The following is a 23,556-nucleotide window of genomic DNA, read 5'->3' on the forward strand; positions in this document are numbered from 1 at the left end:
CCTCAGGGAGGTTGAGATCAAATCATCTGTGCCCGTGGACTTCCAGCAATGGCTCATTCACATTTTGGTCTGGGCTGGGCTGGACTGTACGAGCCTTGGCCTGAAGGCAGGGATGGACACAAAGGAAGTCATCCACACACTGGAGAGGATTCAAAACACTGTTTCGATCAACACTGCTGCACACAGCACAGGAGAGGAAGAAGCTGAAGATGAGAGCATCACAGGAAACCAGAGGGGTCAGGAGACACCCCAAGACCACACAGCAATCTAAAACGCAAACACTCTGACACCTGGTCCGATCTCCTCGTATGTACAGGGCATCTAGAAAGTGGAAGGGAGGTTTCTCAGAGAGCTGAAAGCCTGGGAGTTTACACATCTGCAGGATTTGGAGCTTGGCTCGGGTAGGGGGCCAAGGGAGTTTTAGGGTCAGTTATTTTTACACTACCTCTTGAGAGTAGCAATAAAGCAAGAAGGAAAAGAGATAAAGCAGGACAAAAGGAATGCTGGCAGGGGGTGGGATGCCCATTGAGTTGCAGAGCACACCCGAAGGCGCAGGGAGATGCTTGCCCAGAGAGAAAGCACACAGGCACGGCCTGCAATGTGCCAGCACTTTGAGTCTGCTCAGAGACTGCCATGCAGAGAAATAAGAAATAACTTTCTAATCAGCTAAAATCAGTGCTCCTTCTTCTCCCTAATTCTGTGATTCATCTTCTCTAAAGCATCTCCCAGCCCCTTTTGCCAGAGGGCCGGGGAGATCCCCACCCAGACACTATCTGATAAGCACCCCTCACCCCCAGCTGAGGGTGGTACCCAGTGATTCACGCACAACCAACCCACCTGCTCCCCACTGGGCGCCTGGGGGTGATGGGTCCGACAGAGTGGTGGAACCCCCTAAAGTCAATCCAGAGCCAGTTGCCAGAGGAGCAGTAAACCTTCTGATAGGCACCCAACGCCCTCCTGAGCCTTTTTGCTACTGTAAGGAGAGGAGGCTTGTGGTTGAGACTATAACCAGGGCCTGCGCCCTGACCATGGCTGGGACTGCACTGTGGGCCCTGAGGAACACAGCCCTGCAAAGAGGGCACCTCCACACTCAGCCGATCCTAGAACTCCTGACAGAAGGGCCATTAGGCAGAACCGGAGGGTCAATGGGATACCATCGCTATTGCTCCCTGCGTATCTCTGGGGCCCATCTGCTCCATAGCCCCTTTAATGTCCCTTCACATCCCTAGCCCAGCCTCAGGAACAGGGCTAGAAACTTCTAGAAAGCCCACCCATCTGCAGGCTCTGCACTCCCCCCTCCCCTACAGCCTAGCAGAACTACCCTCCCACCAACTGCTCCCTCCCCTTGTGCATAGCCTTCCTCCTGGGCTCCCCTTCTTGCTTTGCGTCAGGCACTCACTCCTTGCTCTGTGTCCTGCGCTTTCCCACAAGAATGCTCTTTCCTTTTCCACATGTCCAGACCCTCAGGCAGCAGTGGGATTCAGTCCAGGCCTGCATTGCCCACCACCCAGGTGTTCCCCAGCTCTCCATCACCACCTGCAATCAGATACCCCTGAAGGAAGGCCCACCTGAGCTGGCTTGGAACAACAGCCCAACCTGGACAGTCTACAGCCAGATTGAAGATGATTTCTTGGACTTCTCACTGTGCATCAGTGGTTCAGGCTCACCACCTGGCCCTTCACTCCACACATGGCTTCTCTGAGCTCAAGTCCTTAATTTCATTCCTTCCTAGACAGTTCAAGTTCTAGCCCCTACCTAGCATAGTGCCTAGGCACATGGGATGTTCTCAAATATTTGTTGAATTACCAAATGAATGCATGAGTAAGTGACAGACATCCTTGAGGTATTTTCCCCCCAAGAAGTATATGTGGTTGGTATATATTTCTGAACTTCTGCATATCAGAATCAGTCAGCCTATGGTCTTTACTCTCAAATAAAAATCAGCTTGGTTGGTTACAAAATTCTTGGATTCCAACAGTGTCTCATGGTGGGTAATCTAGTTTTTCTAACTATGTACTTATACATAGGACTTTTCACTTTTGTCCTTGAAGTTCCAAAACGTAGCCAGACCTCCTGAACCCACTGATCAGTCTTAACACTAAGCGTGATACACCTAGACGATGGGTACCTCCTGACACTCATCATTTCATGCACAAAGCACCTCCTACAAAGTATTCTTGCCAAAAATATTGAACCAAACCAAGGTTCTAGAGCCAACTTCCATTTGCAGGAAACAAAGAGGACATAAGAACAAGTTCAATGACACTATAGGGAAGTTAATAAGGAAATCTGGATGATGGGACATTCTATAAAACAACTGATTCAGTTTCTATTGTATGAAAAAAATAAAAGGAGGTGTGCTCTAGATTAAAACAGATATTAAAAAACAATAAGTATTTATCTCACAATTTCTGTGGATCAGGAATTCAAAGGTTCATTAGCTAGGTAGTGGCTCAGGGTCAGGGTCCCTCATAAGGTTGTAGTCAGGATGTGAGCTGGAGCTGTGGACTCATATGAAGGTTTGCCTGGAATTAAGGAAGTGCTTCCAGTTTAAGTTTGCTTACTCACATGGCTGTTAAGTTGATACCCACTGTTGGCAGGAGGTCTGAGCGCCTCCCCATGCGGACATTTCCACAGGTTATTGAGTATCCTCATGACGTGGCAACCAGCTTCCCTCACAATGACCCCTCCAAGAGAGCATAAGGTGGAAGAATCAATGTCTTTATGGCCCAGCCTTGGAAGTCATATACTACTACTTCTGTCACATTCCTTGTCAAAAGCAAGACAATAAATCAAGCCCACATTCAAGAGGAGGGGAACTGGTCTCCATCTTTTGAAGGGAGAAGTGTCAAACAATTTGAGGACATACCTTAAAACCACCATAGCAAACAAATGTAATGTATGAACTTTGGATCATGATTAAGACAAGCCAATTATAAAGGCATTTTGTAAACATTCAGGAAAATTTTCTTATGGAAAGATACTAAACACTGCCAAAGATTATTGTTAATTTTAACAGGTATGATAATAGCATTATAACTATGTGAGAAAACACCCGCATTTTTAGAGATATATACTAAACATGCAGAGAGGATGATATTATGTCTGAAATTGACTTCAAATTATTTCAGCAAAAATTAAAAGAAAGGAAACAAAAGGAAAGAAGAAAGAACAAGAAAAGAAAAGGGGGTAGGTGAAGCAAATGTGGCAATATTTTGATAACTTAAAATCTGGGTGATAGGTACAAGGGTGGGCTGCCGTATGCCCTACTTTGTGTATGCTTGAAATTTCCATAGTAAAAATATTTTTTGTTTTAAAATGCTACCAGCCTATAGAGAAATACAGATCTCATTCTACCCATCTTGCCTAAAGCATGGCGAGCCCTTTCAACTTGCATATGCATATCTTCTCTCAGCTCAATATTTTCCTCTATGATGTCTTCATTCTTTCTATTTCACCGGCTCCACCCTCTTTTCCAAGAGCCTCAGTTAACCTCGCGTCCACCCTCTGCTCTCCATGCCTGTCATCTTTTCCCTCTTTGGACTCCTTTACATTCAGGTAAAGTGTCTTGTGTGTATGCTGATAAGCATCCTGAGTAAACCAGTGAGAGACTGTGAGAGTAAGCAGGTTTCTGTGTAATGTAGGACCTGAAAGACCAGGGCATCCCTGTGGGGCTGTCAGAGGAGGCTCCTTACCAGGAAGTGCCCCATTAGGACCTCCCTCTACTGCTGACAGGCGTCTCAGCATCCAAGGAAGGTCCCTCTTCATCAACATCTATCAGAAGTGAGTCCCCTGGCAAGGGCTGAGAAGCACCACAAGCCTAACTCCTCTCTAAAATCAGCACAAGTTTAAAAATAAAAGGTCATAGCATATTCCATGCTAACTTTTTTTCTTTCTTTCTTTTCTAGTCTTGTCTTTCTTTTTTTTTTTTTTTTTTTGGTCTTTTCCTTTGCCAAAATACATGTTCATCCCCAAGCAACCTTTGCCATTTTTAATCTCTGCTGTTCCTTTCATGCCTCTGAGTCATAGTCTTTTTTTTTTTTTTAAGATTTAGAAAGACCTTTTATTTATTTATTTTTAACATCTTTATTAGAGTATAATTGCTTTACAATGTTGTGTTAGTTTCTGCTGTATAACATAGTGAATCAGCTATATGCATATGTATATCCCCATATCCTCTCCCTCTTGTGCCTCCCTCCCACCCTCCCCATCCCACCCCTCTAGGTGGTCACAAAGCACTGAGCTGATCTCCCTGTGCTATGTGGCTGCTTCCCACTAGCTACCTACTTTAAATTTGGTAGTGTGTATATGTCAATGCTACTCTCTCACTTTGTCCCACCTTACCCTTCCCCCTCCCCGTATCCTCAAGTCCATTCTCTATGTCTGAATCTTTATTCCTGTCTGGCCCCTAGGTTCTTCAGAACCACTTTTCTTCTTCTTTTTTTAGATTCCATATATATGTGTGTGTGTTAACATTCAGTATTTATTTTTCTCTTTCTGACTTACTTCACTCTGTATGACAGACTCTAGGTCCATCCACCTCACTACAAATAACTCAATTTCATTTCTTTTTATGGCTGAGTAATATTCCACTGTATATATGTGCCATATCTTCTTTATCCATTCATCTGTCGACGGACACTTAGGTTGCTTCCATCTCTGGGCTATTGTAAATAGAGCTGCAATGAACATTGGGGTACATGACTCTTTTTGAATTATGGTTTTCTCAGGGTATATGCCCAGTAGAGGGATTGCTGGGTCATATGGTAGCTCGATTTTTAGTTTCTTAAGGAACGTCCATACTGTTCTCCATAGTGGCTGTATCAATTTACATTCCCACCAACAGTGCAAGAGGGTTTCCTTTTCTTCACACCCCTCCAACATTTATCGTTTGTAGATTTTTTGATGATGTCCATTCTGACTAGTGTGAGGTGATACCACATTGTAGTTTTGATTCACATTTCTCTAATGATTAGTGATGTTGAGTATCCTTTCATGTGTTTGCTGGCAATCCGTATATCTTCTTTGGAGAAATATCTAATTAGGTCTTCTGCCCATTTTTGGATTGGGTTGTTGGTTTTTTTGATATTGAGCTGCATGAGCTGCTTGTATATTTTGGAGATTAATCCTTTGTCGCTTCATTTGAAAATATTTTCTCCCATTCTGAGGGTTGTTTTTCGTCTTGTTTATGGATTCCTTTGTTGTGAAAAAGCTTTTAAGTTTCATTAGGTCCCATTTGTTTATTTTTGTTTTTATTTCCATTACTCTAGGAAGTGGATCAAAAAGGATCTTGCTGTGATTTATGTCATAGAGTGTTCTGCCTATGTTTTCCTCTAAGAGTTTTATAGTGTCCGGCCTTACATTTAGGTCTTTAATCCATTTTGAGTTTATTTTTGTGTATGGTATTAGGGAGTGTTCTAATTTCATTTTTTTACATGTAGCTGTCCAGTTTTCCCAGCACCACTTATTGAAGAGGCTGTCTTTTCTCCATTGTATATTCTTCCCTCCTTTATCAAAGATAAGGTGACCGTATGTGCATGGGTTTATCTCTGGGCTTTCTATCCTGTTCCATTGATCTATATTTCTCTTTTTGTGCCAGTACCATACTTTCTTGATTACTGTAGCTTCGTAGTATAGTCTGAACTCAGGGAGCCTGATTACTCCAGTTCCATTTTTCTATCTTAAGATTGCTTTGGCTCTGCAGGGTCTTTTTTGTTTCCATACAAATTGTGAAATTTTTTGTTCTAATTCTGTGAAAAATGCCATTGGTAGTTTGAGAGGGATTGCTCTGAATCTGTAGATTGCTTTGGGTAGTATAGTCATTTTCACAATGTTGATTCTTCCCATCCAAGAACATGGTATATCTCTCCATCTGTTTGTATCATCTTTAATTTCCTTCATCAGTGTCTTATAGTTTTCTGCATACAGGTCTTTTGTCTCCTTAGGTAGGTTTATTCCTAGGTATTTGATTCTTTTCATTGCCATGGTAAATGGGAGTGTTTCTTTAATTTCTCTTTCAGATACTTCATCATTAGTGTATAGGTATGGAAGAGATTCCTGTGCATTAATTTTGTATCCTGCTACTCTACCAAATCATTGATTAGCTCTAGTAGTTTTCTCGTAGCATCTTTAGGATTCTCTATGCATAATATCATGTCATCTGCAAACAGTGACAATTTTACTTCTTGTTTTCTGATTTGGATTCCTTCTATTTCTTTTTCTTTTATGATTGCTGTGGCTAAAACTTCCAAAACTATGTTGAATAAGAGTGGTGAGAGTGGGCAACTTTGTCTTGTTCCTGATCTTAGAGGAAATGGTTTCAGTTTTTTCCTGCTGAGAATGATGTTGGCTGTGGGTTTGTCATATATGGCCTTTATTATGTTGAGGTAGGTTCTCTCTATGCCTACTTGCTGGAGAGTTTTTATCATAAATGGGTGTTGAATTTTGTCAAAAGCTTTCTCTGCATCTATTGAGATGATCATATGGATTTTATCCTTCAATTTGTTAATATGGTGTATCACATTGATTGATTAACATATATTGAAGAATCCTTGCATCCCTGTGATAAACCCACTTGATCATGGTGAATGATCCTTTTAATGTGCTGTTGGATTCTGTCTGCTAGTATATTGTTGAGGATTTTTGCGTCTATGTTCATAAGTGATATTGGCCTATAGTGTTCTCTTTTTGTTTCGTCTTTGCCTGGTTTGGGTATCAGGGTGATGGTGGCTACATAGAATGAGATTGGGAGTATTCCCCCCTCTCAAACACCCTGGAGTTTGAGAAGGATAGAAGTTAGTTCTTCTCTAAGTGTTTGATAGAATTCGCCTGTGAATCCATCTGGTCCTGGGCTTATGCTTGTGGCAAGATTTTTAATCACAGTTTCAATTTCAGTGCTTGTGATTGGTTGTTTATGTTTTCTATGTCTTCCTGGTTCAGTCTCGGAAGGTTATACCTTTCTAAGAATTTGTCCATTTCTTCCAGGTTGTCCATTCTATTGGCATATAGTTTCTTGTAGTAATCTCTCATGACCCTTTGTATTTCTGCAGTGTCAGTTGTTACTTCTCCTTTTCATTTTCTATTCTGTTGATCTGAGTCTTCTCCCTTTTTTTCCTGATGAGTCTGGCTAATGATTTATCAATTTTGTTTATTTTCTTAAAGAACCAGCTTTTAGTTTCATTGATCTTTGCTATTGTTTCCTTCATTTCTTTTTCATTTATTTCTGATCTGATCTTTATGATTACTTTCCTTCTGCTAACTTTGGGATGTTTTGGTTCTTCTTTCTCTAATTGCTTTAGGTGTAAGATTAGGTTGTTTATTTGAGATTTTTCTTGTTTCTTGAGGTAGGATAGTATTGATATAAACTTCCCTCTTAGAACTACTTTTGCTACATCCCATAGGTTTTCATTGTCCCATAGGTTGTCCCATTTCATTTCATCCCAAAAGTTTTCATCGTCATGTTTTCATTGTCATTTGTTTCTAGGTATTCTTTGATTTCCTCTTTGATTTCTTCAGTGATCTCTTGGTTATTTAGTAGTGTATTGTTTAGCCTCCATGTGTTTGTATTTTTTACAGTTTTTTTCCTGTAATTGATATATAGTCTCATAGCATTGTGATCGGAAAAGATAACTGATACGACTTCAATTTTCATCAATTTACCAAGGCTTGATTTGTGACCCAAGATATGGTCTATCCTGGAGAATGTTCCATGAGCACTTGAGAAGAAAGTATATTCTGTTGTTTTTGGATGGAATGTCCTATAAGTATCAATTAAGTCCATCTTGTTTAATGTGTCATTTAAAGCCTGTGTTTCCTTATTTACTTTCATTTTGGATGATCTGTCCATTGGTGAAAATGGGGAGTTAAAGTCCCCTACTGTTATTATGTTACTGTCGATTTTCCCCTTTATGGCCTTTAGCGTTTGCCTTATGTATTGAGGTTCTCCTATGTTCGGTGCATAAATATTTACAATTGTTATATCTTCTTGGATTGATGTAGTGTCTTTTTTGTCTCTTGTAATAGTCTTTATTTTAAAGTCTATTTTGTCTGATATAAGAATTGCTACTCCAGCTTTCTTTTGATTTCCATTTGCATGGAATATCTTTTTCCACCCCTTCACTTTCAGTGTGTATGTGTCCCTATGTCTCAAGCTGGTCTGTTGTACACAGCATACATATGGGTCTTGTTTTTGTACCCATTCAGCCAGTATGTTTCTTTTGGTTGGAGCAATTAAACCATTTACTTTTAAGGTAATTATCAATATGTATGTTCTTATTACCATTTTCTTAATTGTTTTGGGTTTGTTATTGTAGGTCTTTTCCTTCTCTTGTGTTTCCTGCCTAGAGAAGTTCCTTTAGCTTTTGTTTTAAAGCTGGTTTGGTAGTGCTGAATTCTCTTAACTTTTGCTTGTCTGTAAAGGTTTTAATTTCTCCATCAAATCCGAATGAGAGCCTCGCTGGGTAGAGTAATCTTGGTTGTAGGGTTTTCCCTTTCATCACTTTAAATATGTCCTGCCACTCCCCTCTGGCTTGCAGAGTTTCTGGTGAAAGATCAGTTGTTAACCTTATGGGGATTCCCTTGTAAATTATTTGTTGCTTTTCCTTTGCTGTTTTTAATATTTTTTCTTTGTATTTAATTTTTGACAGTTTGATTAATATGTGTCTTGGCGTGTTTCTCCTTGGGTTTATCCTGTAAGGGACTCTCTGCACTTCCTGGATTTGATTGACTATTTCCTTTCCCATGTTGTGGAAGTTTTCGACTGTAATCTCTTCAAGTATTTTCTTAGACCCTTTCTTTCTCTCTTCTTCTTCTTGGACCCCTATACTTCGAATGTTGGTGATTTAATATTGTCCCCGAGGTCTTTGAGACTGTCCTCAATTCTTTTCATTCTTTTTTCTTTATTCTGCCCCGTGGCAGTTATTTCCACCATCTTATCTTCCAGCTCACTCATCCATTCTTCTGTCTCAGTTATTCTGCTATTGATTCTTTCTAGAGTATTTTTAATTTCAATATTGTGTTGTTCATCACTGTTTGTCTGCTCTTTCATTCTTCTAGATCCTTGTTCAATGTTTCTTGTATTTTTTCTATTATGTTTCTGAGATTTTGGGTCATCTTTACTATCATTACTCTGAATTCTTTTTCTGGTAGGTTGCCTATTTTGTCTTCATTTATTTGGTCTTGTAGGTTTTTACCTTGCTCCTTCATCTGTAACATATTTTCTTGTCGTTTCTTTTTTTTTTTTTTTGATGGTGGGGCTGTACTCCTGTCTTACTGGTTGTTTGGCCTGAGCTGTCCAGCACTGGAATTTGCAGGCAGTTAGATAGAGCTGGGTCTTGGTGCTGAGATTAGGACCTCCTGGAGGCCTCACTGTGATGAATATTCCCTGGGGTCTGAGGTTCTCTGTTAGTCCAGTGGTTTGGTCTCGGAGCTCCCACCACAGGAGCTCGGACCCAACCTCCGGCCTGGGAACCAAGATCCCACAAGCTGTGTGGTGTGGCAACAAAATAAATAAAAGAAAGAAAGAAAATAAGGAGCAGTACAATATCAAAGAATAAAAAACAATATAAAATTAGAAAGATTAAAAAATATATTAGGAAAAATAAAAATACAATTGAAACAACTGCAACAAGGCAAAATAAAACCACCACAGAAAAAAGAAAAAAAAAGGGGTGGGAACAAGCCAAAAGGAGAGAACAATAACAACGTGTAAAGAATAAAGTAAAATTAGAAAAATAAAAGATTTATTACGAAAAATAAAAATATAAATGAATCAACAACAATGAATCAAGGTAAAACAGAACCCCAGTCAAAAAGAGGAAAATGAAGAAAAGTTGCAAACAAAGTATAAAGGATTAATCTCCAAAATATACAAGCAACTCATGCAGCTCAATATCAAAAAAACAGACAACCCAATCCAAAAATGGGCAGAAGACCTAAGTAGACATTTCTCCAAAGAAGATATATGGATTGCAAACAAACACATGAAAGGATGCTCAACATCACTAATCATTAGAGAAATGCAAATCAAAACTACAATGAGGTATCACCTCACACTGGTCAGAATAGCCATCATCAAAAAATCTACAAACAATAGATGCTGGAGAGGGTGTGGAGAAAAGGGAATGGAGGTTCCTTAAAAAACTAAAAATAGAACCACAATACGACCCAGCAATCCCATTACTGGGCAGATATTCTGAGACAACCATAATTCAAAAAGAGTCATGTACCACAATGTTCAGTGCAGCTCTATTTACAATAGCCCGGACATGGAAGCAACCTAAGTGTCCATCGACAGATGAATGGATAAAGAAGATGTGGCACATACATACAATGGAATATTACTCAGCCATAAAAAGAAACGAAATTGAGTTATTTGTGATGAGGTGGATGGACCTAGAGTTTGTCATAGAGAGTGAAGTAAATCAGAAAGAGAAAAACAAGTACCATATGCTTATACATGTATATGGAATCTAAAAAAAAAAAAAAAATGGTTCTGAAGAACCGAGGGGCAGGACGGGAATAAAGACGCAGACGTAGAGAATGGACTTCAGGACATGGGGAGGGGGAAGGGTAAGCTGGGACGAAGTGAGAGAGTGGCATGGATATATATACACTACCAAATGTAAAAGAGATAGCTAGTGGGAAGCAGCCGCATAGCACAGGGAGATCAGCTTGGTGCTTTGTGACCACCTAGAGGGGTCGGATAGGGAGGGTGGGAGGGAGACGCAAAAGGGAGGCGATATGCGGACATATGTCTATGTATAACTGATTCATTTTGTTATAAAGCAGAAACTAACACACCATTGTAAAGCAATTATATTCCAATAAAGAGGTTATAAAAGAAAAAAGCCTTGGCTATGGGGGCGGAGTTTAGGGGGGGTGGAACTTAGGCAGGGGTGGAACCTAGGCGGGTAGGGGGTGACGTTTGAGCATGGGGAGGGGCCTAGGCTCAGGACCCACGCAGCCGGAAAAGGCCTTGGCTGCGACGGGGGGACACATTCAAGTATGGGGCAGGGCCTCTGCCTAGGACCTGCACAGAAGGAGAGACGCAGCATGTGGAAAGGAGGGCCTCTGGAGTGTGGAGTTCCGGAGTTTGGAAGTAAGGCCCTGGGCAAGGGTGTGTGGGTGGGGTTTAGGCCCAGCGCATTGGAGGGGGTCTCAGAGGGGGTCTCCGAGTATAGAGGTAGGGCCCTGGGTGGGGGTGTAGGGGCGGGGCTTGCGTTTTGAGTGACAGGAGGGAGGCTCCGAGGGCAGAGGATTAGGCCCCGGAGCCCAACAGGCTCCCTGGTGCCTAAGTGGACACCTAGGCCGAGTTCCCTTCCATTCCCCCACCATCTCCCCCAGGGTCTCCCCCGTCCCCGCTGGACCCCTAACTGTGGGTGGGTCCCGCTGGGTTTGGAAGTCCTACCCTCCCCCAGCCACCCCTCAGGGGTGCTGGTCCAGAGGTCGACCTTTACTTATGCTCCCCCTTCCCCCCCCCATTCCCTCAGGACCCGCAGCTGGAGGGAGGCTTGGTGGGCAGAGGATCAGGCCCGGGATCTCCACAGGCTCCCGGGGGCCCAAGTGCACAGGGAAACCTGGCCACGCTCCCTTTTGACCCTCTGTCCTCCCAATGGTCTCCCAATTTCCCCCTTAAGGCGTGGGATCCCTTCCCCTCCCCCAGCCACCCCTCAGGGGCACCAGTCCCGTCCCGCCTCCACTTCCCCTCCTCCTTCACTCCCCCGACGCCCCACATCCTACCCAGTCACTGGGGGTTCCTCCTGCCCCCTTAGGTGTCTGTGGTCCCTCACCGGTGCCCGGTAGGTGCCCTAGTTGTGCGGAGACACGAATTCCGCGTCCTCCTGGTCCGCCACCTTGACTCTGCCCCCTGAATCATAGTCTTTTAACAAGGGTCTGAAGATTTCTTTGTAATAACAGCAACAGAAAAACATTTGCCAACCTGCCAGTGTAGGTTTATTTTGTCACAAGAAAACTGGGGCCTCTACAAGCTGAAGAGGTTACCCCACATCTTCATAATGGTGCACACTTTCTTTTTCCTATCCCTCCGTTTGTAAAGATCAGGGAGGTATTTCCTGAAGACCCTGCCCCAGTACTCCAGCTCACCTGAGAGAGGGAGAGGAGCAAAGCCAAGTCATGACAGCATCACCAAAGCTAGCATTCACTTCACCACCAGCCCTCTGACTCTGAAAAACAGGTCTTCAGTCTCTGGTGCTGGAAACGCAGAGAAAAACAACCAGTGGGTGGAACTATGTATTACCCACACTCAACCATCCCTGGCCTTAATCCTATCTGGGGACTGTGGCTGGAAGTTGGAAGACTGAAAACCATCGGGCAGGGTCTTGTAGGCCATGCCAAGGGGGCTTCCAGGGAGTGTGGGCTTTGATCTTTGGGAAGAGGAAACTGTGAAGGACAATCTCAATTGCATTCTAGAAAAGTCTTTCTGTCTACAGTGTGGAGGATGAATGGGAGGAGGGAAGACAGAAGGCAAGAGGCCTCTTAAGAGTTGTTGTAAGGTCCGTGATACCAATTATTACTTTAATTCCAGCAATGTTCACTGCCTGAGCCTGACCCACTCCTGCGGACATTTCCAGACCACAGGCTCTGATGTCAGTAAGAGAGGCCATGGGTTGCATGCAACTCCCCAAACTCTGTTATGGCATCTCTCATCGTCTATCAGAACGACAGCAGAAGGAAAATGAGATTTAAAATAACAACCTTGAATCTGCTAATCTAGAAAAAAAGTAAATTATTTTGAAACATTAGTGCTTTAGTTATTATCAGTCATACATTGCATATGACACTTCTCCTCACTCAGCTGGATGCACAATGAATGGACCACAGCATCACAGTCCAAGCAAGAGATGCCAGGGGTGTATGACCCAGGGGAATGCCTGAGGAGAAGGAAGGAGGGACTTGGAGTAACCAGACAGCTCTCAGGATTCGCTCAACCTGTCTCTGGTTCATTGGGTAGAAGCATTCCATCAGCATCCTGGTCAGGCTGCCCTCACCCAGGGCTCCTGCCAACCCAGATGGAAAGAGTCCCTGGGCTTCTACCTCCCAGCCTCCCCACTTCTCCTTCATGATACACAGTCCCAGAGCACAGAGACTTGTTGGATTAAAGGCTTCCCAATTGGATTTCCTTGGAGTTTTCTCTTGGAAGATTTTAGTACTCTGAACTGTGAACTTACTGGAGTTTGCTTGCTTGTGTGTGTTTTCTTATAAAACAAAGAGCATTCCTTATTACAGACCCTGGTCTCCATCTGCGAAGCACGTAGAATGAGGGTGTGGTTTCAGTCTCGCCCCTCTCCTCCTGTGACCTGGACAGATCTGGCCAAAGTCATGTTTGCGACCCCCAACACCTAAGGATGGATCACATGAATGAGTCTTTGAAAAAGCTCCTAATTCCCTCCTCTGCCTGTAACATCCCACTCTGCCTGGCCATCATGGTGGAGGTGAGAGTAGCTGTTCTTCTGACCCAAAGAACATCTTTTGCTTCTCCAAATGGCAAAGTGGTCCCTGATGCCACCTTATGGTTGTCCCTTACCTGCAAACTCCTTTCTTCTAGGGGAGGTAATGCACTTGCCCAAGAAAGGATAAAGTTCTCAGGTGGGAGATGAAAAAGAGGGTTTTTGAAGACGGGAGCAAGTGACCACAACGTGGACAGCCAAAGATGTCCCCGAGCTGCAGCATGGTATAGAGGAGTCACAGATGCCACCCCAGGCCTGAGGCTAATGATAAATGGAGATTTTACTGCAAGGAGGTGATGGAGCCTAGGCTGGGACCCCACAGATCTCACCCACCACTCCTCCTAACTCCTGCCCAGCTGTTTCCATCCAGAACTCTATGGGGGTCCTCAGTTGGGAGCTGCAGCAGTCCCAGTGCAAAGAGAAGCTGCTGCCACGGGTCTCACTGGGTGGAGCTCACTGATCGGTTGCCTTCAGCCAGCAGCTCCCCCCCATGGAGACAGCTGTGCCTCTCAAAGCCCACAGCTGCCAGGCAGCAGGATGGCTACAGTGCAACAATGCATCTGTAGTTATTTTTTACGGAGCACCAAATCCAAATTCCTGTTAGACTCAAATCCCAGTTACACAGAACATCCTAACCTGGAGGAAGAACCACAGATTATCCCAAATTGCAGGTCATCCAAAAATTGGGGCCACATGGAGCCTAAGAAACCAATTAAGGCTTTGATGTAATTTTTTCAGTGGCAAAAAGCAGTTTTGTGATGGAGTGGACCTTGCACTGACGTGGAAGTGAGCTTGCCAGTGGGCACTTGGGAGGGGATCGTAGATCAAGATCAGCTACAGAACCACACCACCACCAGCAGAGACTCAGCGTTCCACCCGGCTGGGTCTTTGGGAAGAGCTCACATGTTTATCTTGCCTGATCAGAGGAAGAGTCAAATCCAAAGAAAAATTCATAAATGAATAAATACATAAAAAGATATAAATTTAATAAATAAATAAAAAGAATTTCTGAGAAGAGCAGAAATCGTGCATTTAGGTCTTTCTCTGTCATTGAAGCAGCCATTCCACAATCCAGCCTGGGAAACCTTCTAAATTTCCAAGTGTCCTAAGGAAAGGTAAACGGCCTTCAGGAGGAGGAGCTCACGTTTATTTATTTATTTATTTATTATTGCTATTTTTTGTCTGTGTTGGGTGTTCCTTGCTGTGTGCGGGCTTTCTCTAGTTGCAGCAAGCGGGGGCTACTGTTCGTTGATGTGGCACAGGCTTCTCATTGCGGTGGTTCCTCTTGTTGTGGAGCGTGGGCTGCAGGCATGCAGGCTTCTTAAGAAGATAGTAGTTGCAGTGCACAGGCTCAGTGGTTGTGGCACATGGGCTCAGCAGTTGTGGCGTACAGGCTTAGGTGCTCCACAGCATGCGGCATCTTCCTGGACCGGGCTCGAACCCGTGTCCCCTGCATTGGCAGGCGGACTCTCAACCACTGCGCCACCAGGCAAGTCACAGGGCTCACGTTTATTTAGCATCATCCATGTGCCAGGCATTGTGCTAAACGCTTTGCATACACGATCTCCTCTGATTCTCACGACAGCTCTGTGAAGACGGTACAGGTATAAGCCCCATTATACAAATGAGGAAACTGAGGATTGAAGAGGTTAAGTAGCCTGCCAACGATCACTCAACTAGTAAGGAGTAGAACTGAGATTTGGACCAGAGCTTCAGCTCTTAAGTGCTAAGTAATAGCAGCTTCAAAATGTGGAAGAGAGTTGTTTCAATCGCTTATACTAGGAACTGACACATCTCCAACCTGTAAGGGTCGGGGAGGCATTCTCTCCTGTAAGCACTTGCTTGAAGTCCTGCCCTGCCCTGCTTGAATCCATAAAATAATCCAGATCCATTTTGTTAATGCCTCAATCTTGATATGAAAACATTCATGACATCCAAACCCATATCCTCAGCCTGGCCCAGACAGTGTGTGTCAACCCACCCCCTCTCCCCAAACCCCCCAAATCCCACTGCAGGCCATGCAATGTTCACCCGCTGATCGAAATAATGCAATTAGGGGATATAGAAAATCCGGTCCACACGGTACCATCTGCATTCTCTTCTGGCAGCTAATTTGATTGGCGCTCTTCAATCCATAAGGCACTCATTGCAGCAGCCAGATAATCTGCCTCAACTTTTCCTACACCATTTGTAAGTGAAAAACACTCCCCCTCCTCCTGCTGTGACCCAGGGCCAGGTGGTGAGCCTCTAGGAAAGCAAGCTCCTGAAATGGCAGAGAAAGTACTAAAGGTGTGTCGTACTAGGTCCACCAGGCCAGTTCCCACTTCTGGATGGGTGTCCTTCTGGGCTGAGAGCAATGACACTCACCCTTCTGTTGCCCAGCCTGACCCATTCTCTACAGGAACAGAAGTGAAGCCCCGCCCAGAAGCAATAGGTGGCCCCAAGCAGTCTCTGTCTGGGCAGAATCCGAATCCTGGCTTTTTCACCATACAGGAGGGTTTGAAGGTCAGTCTCTGGGTGAGTGGATGAGTGGACAGATGGGCAGAGGGGTGCATGGATGGGTGGATGCGTGAGTAGGAGAGTGTGTACAATTACATGAACCAGCTAAGTAGGGAAAAGAGAGAAAGTGTCGGGGGAGGCAAAGAAGGAGAATGGGTCTGCAGGACTGGAATGTATGGAGGACACCCCACCCCATTAATCCTATGCTGATGACACAAACCTGGTCATCGGTGACCATGTACCTGAGTTCAGATTCCCTAGAAGCAAGAACTAAGACAGGGATCTGGGTCCATATGATCTACTGAGCAGATATTCTCAGGAATATGTATTAAACTCAACAACTACTATTGGGAAGAGTGAGGCAACAGGACAAGGGAGGGGAAGGAGCAAGCAAGCGTGTGGTTGTAGCTGGAGTCTGGCTTTAGCCTGACAGTGTGACACGCTCTGAAGCACCAACCGTCCCTGTGAAGTTGACCCCAACCTGAGGCACGTGGGCTGACCCTTTATACCCCCTTGTCAGTCAGTCATTGGCCGCAGGGGTGGGAGAGGTGGCGAAGCTTCCGGGCCAGACGGCATTTGTCCTTCTCCGATGACTCACTTCACTCAGTATGACAATCTCTAGGTCCTGGCATTATTTTGTTATTTTTTATGGCTGATTTACAAAACAGAAACAGAGTCACAGGTGTAGAAAACAAACATGGTTACGGGGGGAAAGGGGCAGAGGGATAAACTGGGAGATTGGGATGGACATATACGCACTACTATATATAAAATAGGTAACGAATAAGGACCTCCTGTACAGCACAGGGAACTCTACTCAATACTCTGTAATGACCTAGATGGGAAAAGAATCTAAAAAAAGAGTGGATATATATATAGGTATAACTGATTCACTTTGCTGTACAGCAGAAACGAACACAACATTGTAAATCAACTATACTCCAATAAAAATTCTAAGAAAAAGGGCTTCCCTGGTGGCGCAGTGGTTGAGAGTCCTCCTGCCGATGCAGGGGACACGGATTTGTGTCCCAGTCCAGGAAGATCCCACATGCCGCGGAGCGGCTGGGCCCGTGAGCCGTGGCCGCTGAGCCTGCGCGTCCGGAGCCTGTGCTCCGCAACGGGAGAGACCACAACAGTGCGAGGCCCGCGTACCGCAAAAAAAAAAAGAAAAAAAAAAACTTCCTGGAGAGAGGGCAATTCCTAGAGAACTCACAGCACACAGCAGCCAGGGAATGGGAGCACTGGGAGAGAGGGGGTCAGGACGGGCACAGACAGCATCCAGCGCATCCTGTAACAGATGCAAGAGCCAGAAAGCCAAAGAGACCACAGAACCTCCCTCCCCAGGTGGAAAGTCTGAGGCTCAGGCTGTCACAATGAAACTCAGGTACCCACACTCATTGCTCTGTGCGGTGGCCGCACGCACTTCCTTTTCCACAGGCCAATCTTTGAAAAGTTAACCCACGATAGCACAAGGAGTCAGTGTGAACCTCCCTCCCAGCCCTCGTGGCTGAGGGTAGCTGTAACATGGAGTTTAGGAGATGCCTGTATCTTTAAGAAGACATCCAGTGCCACACTTCATATCTCAGAGTTGGCTTCTATCATCTTTGAAAGACTCCCTCAGTCTCTGTCACCCAGAGCCATCGCTTCCCTAGGACAAACTGTTCCATGTCATCAACTTCCGATTCTGCACCCTGCAGAAGGGAGACGTAAACATGGAACTTTGCCCACAGAGCCTTCATGCATGGGGGTCACCACATCAGTGTCACGGACACCTGCACACTCTTACCTCTGCCAGGTCCACGTGGTGACAAAGCAGCTCGTTAATTTGAACACAAATGCATTCAATCATCCCAGTGCTTGGCCCGCCTGATGCCAAGGAAGACGTAGGGCTACCCTGTAGAGTGCACTGAGCGGGCAGGCGCTGGACCTGGCACACCAAGCCACCGTCAGAAGTGCTATCTTTTGCCCCTGGAGTCTCACGGTGCACAGACACTGGCTGAGTACAACACAACCACCCCAAGAGAAGGAAATTCAACGTCCCCCAGATAGGGACACGATATATCAGGAAACAAAAGCTATTTTCAAGGTTGATGACAGAGAAACGTACACAGATGGAGGGAAAGTGAAATCTCAGATGTAACTGCTATTGGGCGGGCATTAAACAGTAATCCGAAGTTGGTACATGCAGAGCAACGGACCTACGTACGGGGGGCACATGCTATGCCCAGATGATGAGAATCCCTGAGCCCTCAGAGGGTGGCTCTAAGGAGACAGAGAGTGGAAAGGACATCACGATGGCAAAACCAGATGAAAGGCACAATGAGCTCCTGAAAATTAAATTTTCCTCCTCTGGGGACGGAGGGAGTGGGAGAGGGGGGTTGGCTGTTCCATTCAGACCCTGGGAATTGGAGGCCCAGTGGGCTCTGCGGTGTACCTGGAGGAATACTGTGTACACCGGGGCAGAGAGCCTGTCCAAATGATGATGGGGTGGGGCGCACACAGTGGAGATCAGAGTCCACCAGCTGAAAGGTGACACACCTCAGGTAGATGTACCATCGTCCACTGGAAATTCATCCCCGGAGTGATTTGATTGCTGGTTTTAGATGCCCCAAGATCAGCAAAGAAAATATTTGAATATGACTTTTATTTAGGGGAAAAGCAAAAGCCTATCAAAGGAATCACCTCTCCTAAGAAAGAAGCATACTAGGAGGAAAAAAAAAAATCCCTCTCTCCCAGGAGCAAAAAATTCCAAGCACAGTTCAGACTCAGAGAGTCCTGGGCTGTCTGGGTTGGAAATGACCCATTCAGGGCGAATCTCAGTATTGCCCGGAAAGTCACGACAAAGAAGTTTGTGCTTCCTGCTAGACATGGAGGAGGAAGCCTGCAGCCCTAGGAATTGCTGGTGGCCAGCATGGGCCCATCTAGGAAACCAGTCAAAAGGCAGCACAGAAAATGGAAAGAAACGGTGTCCCTGGTGACATCATTGAGTTCCTGGGTTCATCCTCACCTGAACTTACATCTGGACTTTTCTGTTAACTGTACCAGCAGATTTCCTTCATAGTTTAAGCCAGTTTAATTTTTTTTTTTTCAGTCACTTGCAACCCAAAGATTTATAATCATGACAATGACCTTAAATGTCAAAGCCCCATCTTCCCCTTTTCTGCGTTGGAACATTTCTCAGCACAGTTGGAACTACTGTCTTCTTAAGAAAAAACAGCAAGAAGCCTCCCAGTTCTTCTAAGACGCCGGCAGGACAATGATGCTGTGGTCCCTAGCCCTGTGTCAGGGACAAGCCCTGCTCCCACTGTGTGATGAGTGCCTCACATAATCGAGGCTTTGATCTTGGGAAGCTACAGCACCCCCCTGTGCTGCAAGGTGCGCGAACAAGGCTGTCACCAGGCATGGAGACATCCCTTTGTAGGTCCTGCCCTGGTGCCGAGCATGGGGGCGATGACACTACAGAGTAGGGTCAGCTGTGGCTGAACTCAGCTCTTTCCTCCAACAGAAATCAAAGCTCTGGTTCCTCACCTGTCTTCCCTGGGGCGTCCAACGTTACATCACCAGGGACAAAAAGCCCTAGTATCAGCTTTAGAAATTTTCCTCCATCTGTCTCCCCTTTCTGCTGTTTGGGCTGAACGCAAACATAGAACAGGCATGAGTCGGACCAAGATACACCCTCCCTGCTCACTGAAGTGTCAATGAATGTGGGAACTCTGAACAACTACCCCAGAGGATTTTAAAGATTCCACTTGGGTTTCCATGGTAATCTTACAGAGCCAGCCCTCAATAAGTGTTTGTTAAATTGAATTTATTGAAGACTAAAGGGAATCGGATATTCCCATACCTGGACTGCAACACCACAGAAGATTCCCTGGCCTGGCAAAGGGACAAGCTGGGAGCTGGAGGCTTTTATCAGCAAGGAGGTCAAGGCTGTTTGGTCATCTCTGGGCTTCTTCCTCATCTGTACCAAGAAAACAGCGTTCTGTAAGAAACCAGCATGGCTTAGGTAAGAACTGAAACTCAGTTCTAAAAAGAGACCCTTCTGGCCTATTCTGCCACGACCAGAAAGATTTCTAGAGTGAGAGTATTAGCTCCTCGGCACAGGCAAAGCCCTTTCAGTGGAAATACTCTGAAGGCCCTCTATGGATCTAACTTCCCTTCCAACTGGATGATCCTCAAGCTTTGGCTTTATTGAAAAATGTTTTACACCCAGATTAAAACTTAACAAGCAAAATTGCTGAATCAGAGCAAAAACTGAGAAGTCACCAGCCCCAACAGGGAATCAATAGCACACGAGTCAATAAGCGCATAAGGAGACAAGCCCTGGAGGCTCTCGAGGGACGTGGGAAGTGGTTAACATTTTTTAATCCAGGAATCGTATATACATAGATGAATGCTCCTTTAGCCAGAGACCCAAGCAAATATAAATGCCCCCTCTGCCAGGCCAGGCCCGTGGCAGCCGGGCTGCATTGCAGATAAGCTACATCCCTGGCAGAAATGTGGAATTAAACATCGATTCCAAGGTGCCCCGCCCTTTGACCCCTCAGGCTAATTAGACTCAACCACAGAAACTTTGCTCAGGGCCAAAGCTGCCTGGCGGATTCATCTGCAAACCAACTCCCATTCCATTTGCAAAAACTGCCACTCGTCAGATCTGTTAAAACTACCAGCTGTCGTTTTGTCAATAGGTACGGCCCATTTCTGAGGTCAGATCGATTCCAGAACAAAGTTTTGAGTGACAACATTACCCTTGGAGGGGTTCCAGGAGCTTTTGCTTTTGCATCCCCCTCACGTTAATGACAAACAAGTTCCCCATGACGGATATACCTGCAATGAATATTGAAGGGACAGTTAATGATTTCAAGGCACCACTATACAGGCCTCATATTTCAAATTTAAAACTCTCCTTTCAAAGTAGGATTAGTTTTCAAAGCCTAGAAATGAATGCTAATATATTAGGCAAAACAAGTTTTTTTAACGCCTCAAAAAATAAAGCAAAGAAAATTAATATTAGGGAGTCCACTCAGTTGAGACAACCCCATTATCCTTTGGACAGTCACAATGAGGCTCTGTACTAGAGGCCTGTCTTGTCACTCCTTGTTTCAAAGGATTTGAGATCTACAAATCATTGATTCCAAACTCTAATATATATATAACATTCTGAAGAGCGTATCTGTTAGCAGGCAGGCCTTACGCATGTGTGTGAGTCCCATTTTCTCTCTTTTTAGTCCACTGGAGATTATAAATGTAAGTTCATGGACCTACATGGCTCTGTCCTTTCAGACAGGCATATGCAGACAGCTATTCATATATTTCTTCTAAAGGAAAATTAGAAACTTACAAAGCAAAAAAAAAAAAAAGCTTAATATCTAAATCATAAAATCAATTTGGCTCCTGAATCTGGGGAAATTGCTTTCCAAATATAGTGACTTTCTCCCCGCCAGGCAGAAAAGAAATCATTTCTGGCCCAAAAAGTCAGACAAACTGCTAGTGATAACTAAACAAAACACTAATTCCAAGCTAACTGAACAAGAACAGGCATAAAGGAAAACTGGTATTGTAAAAAGACATCAACAGTAGGCAAAGAGATGTGTTCCTTTTTCACCAAGAAAGAAAAAAGAAACCAAATAGACATCTAGGTAGCAAAATGACAAAACAACACGTTGAAAATAGTGGTGGCATGAAGTAAGTCAGAAAGAGAAAAACAAATATCGTATATTAACGCATATATGTGGAACCTAGAAAAATGGTACAGATGAACCGATTTGCAGGGCAGAAATAGACACAGATGTAGAGAACAAACATATGGACACCAAGGGGAGAAAGTGGCGGGGGCGGGGTGTGTGTGTGTGATGAATTGGGAGATTGGGATTGACATGTATACACTAATATGTATAAAATGGATAACTAATAAGAACCTGCTGTATAAAAAAATAAATAAAATTCAAAAAAATTTTAAAAAAATGAATCTATATCATAAGATATCATGTCAAGGAAGTGCTTGAATTATTGGCAATCAATGTGTTTCACAAGGAGTCTGTGGGATGGACAGTACTATTGTCTACTGACAGCTTGAAGACAGAATTTCTTCATTCATTCAACAAATGTTGATTGAGCACGCCAGGCCCTGTGCTAAACCTTGGGGACCCAGCAGTAAACAAAACAAGCACAAATCACAGCTTTCCTGTGTGCTATAGTCTAGTGGAGAGAGACAGGCAGAAAGCAAAACAAGTCAAAATAAAGAATGTGCCACAGAATGTGATGGTTAAAAACAAAAAGAAAAGAATGATGGCAGATCGATGCCAGCAGCTACACTGCCTCATCCAGCCAGGAGCATAAGGAGCAGATGAAAAATACCTCAGCTCCAGGCTTCCTGAGGGGCCCGGAGGAAATGCTCCGTTAACTCCTCCTGGCCACTACCGGTGCTGTGAGGATAGATAAGAAGCTCCTCTTTGACCATAAAGCACATAGCTGAGAGTCCATGGCTGTGCCTTGTTATGCCCTACCTGTTGTTTATATTGCCTAACGTGGACCTTTTCTCACAGGTCTCCTTTGGGACTAGGGCCTCGTGCCATCTGCAGCAGTGGGAGCAGAGAAAGCAGGACCTAGAACTCAGGGGCATAGGGATAGACCAATACGCTAAATTTGCCACCCACATTATTCTATAAACACATGAAGTTTTCCCTTGCCAACTTTCTCTAGCTAGCTTCCCATGGAAGCTAAAGGATTACCCCCAGAGGACACAAACCCAACGATTCTACCAGAGCTGTGGCACCTGGTAATTTAGCGACCCTTTACTGCAAGGCTGATCAATCCTGATTGCAAATCCCACAACACAAAGCAACCACTGTTAGTAACAACCTCTTGTTTGTGCAGAGACTTCTGGGCCTCCCAGAATTATGCTTACAGTAAATAGCTTCCACCCACCCACCCCAGCCAGAGGTATGAGTCCAACATGAGACTCTCAAGCTCTATTATCGCCAATTAAAACACAGGGTAAGAGAGAATGTAAACCAAGATAGATTATGTAATCAGGCTCTAATAAGGTCTAAGCAATTAGAGAATGAATCTGGGTTCATTTTCTTTTGGTTTTGTTTAGCACCTAAAGAGCTGCTGGGAAATTTCTGTGTGTCCTTGACTGTCTCCTCCCCCTTCCTCCAGACCTCAGACCTTGCCTGGGGCCTGGGGGAAGCCGGGAATGTGGCTGGTGGTGGACTGAAGCCAAAGAATGGCTTTAGACAGACTGATTCGGTGGGTAACAGGTAGGGAGTCCCAAGGGCAGTTAAATGCTTGAGCTACTCAGTTTTGAGTCTCTAAACCCTGCCTTCAATGAACTCTTCCCTGCCCCTGCGGAATCTCTTGGAGGAATTTATGCATAGAAGACAAAAGGAAGTTTCTAAATAGCTAACTGGGGATTTGCATCCCCTCCCCATGAACCACTCAGATTGTTGAACAGACTGGCCAGGTGGAAAGGGCCTTTTCTCTGGGCTGAAGGCAACAGAGTCAGCCAAAGTAGGTTCTCCTTAAATACAGACAGACCCAATGTCATGACCCAGCCAGGCCTTCTGAAGTGCGGGCAGCAGCCCCAGGC

The 23,556-nt window shown here is 44.6% G+C and overlaps 1 long non-coding RNA gene across 1 annotated transcript in view; it reads right to left on the reverse strand.

Annotated features, from left to right (window-relative positions):
- Window positions 1-12,082: 12,082 nt before the first annotated feature.
- Window positions 12,083-23,556, reverse strand: part of LOC141278217 (uncharacterized) — a 64,438-nt gene continuing 52,964 nt past the window's right edge. The window contains exons 2-3 of the long non-coding RNA XR_012330564.1: window positions 13,248-13,358; window positions 12,083-12,210 (exon numbers count right to left, since the gene is read on the reverse strand). This is a non-coding gene — a long non-coding RNA (uncharacterized lncRNA). The remainder of the gene's footprint in view (window positions 12,211-13,247; window positions 13,359-23,556) is intronic.

The sequence above is a fragment of the Tursiops truncatus genome, chromosome 3, assembly GCF_011762595.2.
Source record: "Tursiops truncatus isolate mTurTru1 chromosome 3, mTurTru1.mat.Y, whole genome shotgun sequence".
In the NCBI taxonomy this organism is placed as follows: domain Eukaryota; kingdom Metazoa; phylum Chordata; class Mammalia; order Artiodactyla; family Delphinidae; genus Tursiops; species Tursiops truncatus.